The sequence below is a fragment of the Calliphora vicina genome, chromosome 3 (assembly GCF_958450345.1).
Source record: "Calliphora vicina chromosome 3, idCalVici1.1, whole genome shotgun sequence".
NCBI classification, from domain to species: domain Eukaryota; kingdom Metazoa; phylum Arthropoda; class Insecta; order Diptera; family Calliphoridae; genus Calliphora; species Calliphora vicina.
In genome coordinates this window covers 59909895-59915242 of record NC_088782.1, presented here as the reverse complement: position 1 = coordinate 59915242, position 5348 = coordinate 59909895, and the positions used below count along the sequence as shown (strand labels likewise).

Sequence of the window (5348 nt, the reverse complement as noted above, 5' to 3'; positions counted from 1 at the left end):
GAACAGTAGGTACAGGGGAGTACGCCATTCTAGAGATTGTTCTATTATAATGCGTAGAGTGGCCTTGTCGGAGCTGCGTATCCTGTTTGGCCGGAAACCTGCCTGATCATCACGTAGAATGTTCTCCATTTTAGTTTGAAGCCTTCCCTGTATTATGACTGCAAGTATCTTGTATATGGTGTTAAGCAGAGTAATTCCTCTCCAGTTGTTGCAATCTTTCAAGTCGCCACTTTTCGGTAACTTAACGATGATGCCATTCTTCCAAGTTGGAGGTAGCCTTTCCTCCTCCCAGACTGATGTGATGTGTGGTCGTAGAAGTTCAGCTGTGGTTTCGATGTCAACCCGAAAATTTTCAGCTGGTAAACCATCTTCACCTGCTGCCCTGTTATTTCTTAACTTCCCGATGGTCTTCTTAATCACACTTATACTGGGGGGCTGCTTGATATTCTTAGGATATTTTCTGCATGGCTGTTGTCTTCAATTTCGTTGTCATTAGTAGTTGCATCCGATGTGATGTTACTAATTTCTTCGAAATGTTCTCTCCATGTTTGTGCCTGTGCATCATTTAAGCTTAGCGAGATTCAAACTCCCTATAAGAAATAATTTCGTTGAGCTTTGCGAAACCCAAATTTCCTATAGGAAAATATATCATAAGAGCTAAACGAGACTCTATATGAAACGATTTCGATATTCTTCCTTGAGCTTATCAAGAACCAAAATTCCTTAAAGAAACCATTTTGTTGAGTTTAAGCAGACCCAAATTTCCTATAAAATATGCGAGATTAGCGAGACACAAATTTCTTATAGGACATGAATTGGTTGATCCAGAAAGACACAGTTCGTAAAGGAAACTATTTCGTTGATCCTAAGAAATATATAAAGGAACTGATACCTAATTTCCAACAGTTAAAGTAAATTATTACAAATCATCCCACAATTTATTAAAACACCCAATACTATTTAATATAATAAAAATATTTGCACACAGTAAATAAATATTTTCACATGCTGGTAAAAAGAAAGAAACAAACTGTAAAAAAAAGAAAGAAAGAAATTTAAATAACAACTCAAGTAACAACTTGTGAATAGAGTAAGTAGTCTTGGGATATTCCTCTTGGTTGGACATTATTTATTTAGCAAAACATGACTGGATACACTTTGTTACTTACTCTATACATTGTGCAGTAACTGACTGAATGTTTGACTCACTGACTGGCTCAAACCAAAAAAAAAAAAGAAAACCCAAGAACGGGAGAAAACACTGACAGAGTGAATGGCTGGATGAAAGCAAGAAGTAAATGCATTGTAATGCAATGGCATGCCATGACACAGAATGACACAGTAATTTTTGAAGTAGTGGGGATTATGGTGTGGTGCAGTAGTATGACATTATGCAAGGATTTTTCTTTATAATGAATTGTTCTTTTAACGAAAATTTTGTTTTATTTACTGGCTGTTACTACTGCCACACACAAACAGAGAGTGAGTCAGTCAGTCGTCTCTTTGATGTCCTACATCGAAACATGCATAGTTACTTTTTGATTTTAAACACATTTTTTGTGTTTGCTAGACCTAACAGTGAGAGTATGAAGATTTTGGTCACCAAAAATGTAATTTGACTAGAAGTAAAGTGCTGTTGGGTTCACACAAATTCTGGAATAATATTTCTAATAAGAATCTAGCATGAGTCAAAGAGAGAGTGAAGTTTCCATAGGAAACATGCTTGAACTAGCGAGAGAGATATAGGAAACTATATTGAGCTAGCGAGAGAAACAAGGTTTTAAAGGAAACTTGCTTGAACTAGCAAGAGAGACAAGTTTCTCCAAGTAACTAGTTTGAGCCAGTAAAGCTACGTTTCCGCATACACCGTAATCGGCACCGAAAACGAAATTCCATACATTTGCACCGAAAAAAAGTTCGTTTCAGAATATTTTTTCGGTGCAAATGTATGGAATTTAGTTTTCGGTGCCGATTACGGTGTATGCGGAAACGTAGCTTAAGAGAGACAAGTTTCACTAGGAAATTTGCTTGATCTAACAAGAGAGACAAGTTTATTTAAAAAACTAGCCTGCTAGCAAGAGTGATAAGTTGGATATAGAAAACATTATAGATCTAGCAGTGAGACACGTTTCTTTTGGGAAGTTCCTATAAGAACGTATTTGAGACAGCGAGAGAGACAAGCGTTTATTAGTAGCATGATGCTCTGGAACATCATACAACTTATAGACAAGTTTCCATAGGAAAACTAGCTTGAGCCAGAGACAGAGATTATTTACTGCATGATGATTAAGAGAGAGACAAGGTTCCATAGAAAACTTGATATAAGCTAGCAGGAGCGAAAAGTTTCTGATTAAGCTGCGAGAGACATAGGAAAATTGCTGAGGTAGCGAGAGAGACAAACATGTAAGTAGTTCTAAGAAAGATATTTTCAAATTTTGCTTGACTCTTGATAATTACTAAATGAAATACCAACAGTAATAAAAAAAAAACTGCCATCGCATGGGTCAAGTAGCATAAGGAATTTTAAATTCTGTATACACTTTATCATGAAGGACAGGCAGAAATACCACATGCGACGAGCTCTTGTATGAATATTTCTTTTAATTTTTTTGGTTGATTTTTTTTCTGTTTATTTTGCAAATTGAAATGCGCCAAAGTGACGACGATATGTGAACTAAATAAAATCTTATATTCAGTTTGGATGTAAAGGAAAACCAAAAAGCGGATACGAAGGTTAAGTTACTAAAATCTATGCCAAAAAAGAAATATTTAACTAAAAAAAAATTGCAAATTAGATTAGTTGGATTTAGAAGAATATTTATATTATTAAAATTATTTATATCTTTGCACTTAATCTTTACGAAATAAATAACAATTATTGTGGCAGAATCATCAAGCATTTTTAGTTATTATCCTTCTTATATTAAATAGAAACAAAAAAATATATATAAAAACTCTTTTAAAAATGTTTAATAAAACAAAAATCTTAACTGACGACGAGGATGGGATTCGAACCCACGCGTGCAGAGCACATTGGATTAGCAGTCCAACGCCTTAACCACTCGGCCACCTCGTCACATGATATTCAAAGATTATTTTACTTAAGAAATTGTTAATTTTTTTCATTTCATTTAAACTGATTTTAAAATATTTAACTGTAAAATGCAAAGGATATTCACACAATTAGGACTAATTAAGCAACAAAGGTTTTAAACATCTTGTTTTGTGAAATTAATTTGAAATTGAAGGCCTTTTTAAACTGAATGTACAAAATGAAATATTTTAAAGTTTTGTTTATAAGTATTATTTTAAAAAGGATACAAATTTAAAATATTAATTTGACCGATGACATAGACCTACCACTTAAGAAAACCCAACAAGAAAAATTCGAATCTCCACGTGAGATGACCATGCTCTCAAATCACACGTGCAACATGTTCAAGTTGGCATGAGTTGGGTGCTCATGGATCTCATGTGGATTGGTATCGTTTCAAATTCGGTAATTTTATTTGTAAAATGGGCGAAGCTCGCGGAACATTACCAATTCTACAGATGTAGCTTCTACAATATGACCGCTATCAACTGTCAAAGTTCGGAAGACCCTTTAAATACATAAATTTATGTTAAATATAAGAAACATTTTGAGTTCAACTGAAAGCATGGTTTCGGATTGCACCAAAATTTTGGTTTCGGTTAGTGTTAAATATTCGATCAAATGTATCTAAATAGCGAAACTTTTATATATAGCAAAAGATAAATTCCACCACCATCCAACCAAGAACTTAACTTTAAATTTTAAATGCAACAACTTAATCGTCAATCCAAAAAAGAATTCGAGACTTCAACTCTCCACTGAGGCGGCAAATTAGATGGGTAAATTATGTTGATTTTTATTTATGTATGAAAACCAGTTACTAACGTTTAATAAACTATGATGGATTTGGTTTAGTGAGTAAGACACTATACTAACATACACAGATGAGTTTGATGTAGCATGGGTTCGAATCTCGTGTCATCCAAAAAAAATCTTATTCCATGACATTATGGACAATAATAAGAGTAAACCTATTCTACTCAAACTTTTTATGTATAGGTAGGTTTATGCTGTAATATAATAAATATTATTAAATAAAAAATAATCAAAACGCATTTCAAAATTAAAAGATAACCAAATTATTTCGGAATTGATATAATATATTGGAAAAGATTCGCTTTTGGAACTTCAGAAATTATTAATTTTTTTTATCTATACATATTAACATATACATATGTATATATGTATTTAAAAAATAATTGACTGGTAACCCAGCGGGAAAAAATGATAGGACTTCAATTTGTAGGCCTTCTAAAAGACATACTTACACATTCTAAAAGATCCGATACTCATTCCACCCTGCCTGCTCTTAGAAGGTGTTCAAGAAGCTCTATGAATCCCCTTCTAATAACAAGTGAGCTTGTTGGCTGCCAACAGCCCATCATAAGTAGGCCTTCTCTCTGCCCTCTAACAGCAGCGAGTATGCAAGGCCTTGGCTCGCAATGACACGCCGTGTAAAATTGAAATGATTTTGCAATGCGGCAAAATGATTTTGCAAGTCCTTGTGTCTGCAAAATGAGGCATTTAGGAAGGCCTCTTTACTGCATCTTTTTCCCGCTTGGAAAGTTCCTAATTTTATTAGGAACTTCAATAGTAAAATGACAAACGAACTTTTTAATAAATTTAACATCATATTCATATACACATATTTGTTCTGAAATAAATATTCGTCATACACTCGTTCCACAGTGCATTCTGCTTTCGTTGTAGATCATTGATAAATATTTCCATAAAACTCTTTATATCCAACCATGTAGGATTTTAGAGCTTATAAATCTTTTATTTGTTTCACATTTATTGAGACCTAGAGCTGTAATGAAAAACAAGTTAGAACGGTATATTCGGCTTTGCCGAATCTTAAATACCCTCCACCTGCATACATTTAGTTAATACATATATATGGGAGCTATAACCAATTATATGCCGATCATCATAGAATTAGGTATAGCGATTTTGGTATATATGGGGATTATTTATGACGAATTTCAACTGGGCCGTTCCACAAAAAATTTAGTGTTGTGATTTCTTTTAGCACGAAACTTATTTTTGCTGAATTTTGTATGGATACCGCAATTCTGAAGGCATTTATAGACCATAGAACCATATTTCGGGAAGAAATTTGTATGGGGGCTACGAGAAATCATGAACCGATTCTTATAATTTTCACCAGACTTAGTCCATTCATTATATAAATGACGTGTGTAAAGTTTTATGGTATTATCTGCAATATATTTACACAAATAACAAAAAATAT

General features: G+C 33.5%; 1 non-coding gene across 1 annotated transcript; it reads right to left on the bottom strand.

The window, feature by feature from the left end:
- Nucleotides 1–2994: 2994 nt before the first annotated feature.
- Nucleotides 2995–3076, bottom strand: TRNAS-GCU (transfer RNA serine (anticodon GCU)). Its single transcript has one exon. It is a non-coding gene; the product is annotated as a tRNA-Ser (tRNA).
- Nucleotides 3077–5348: the final 2272 nt, after the last annotated feature.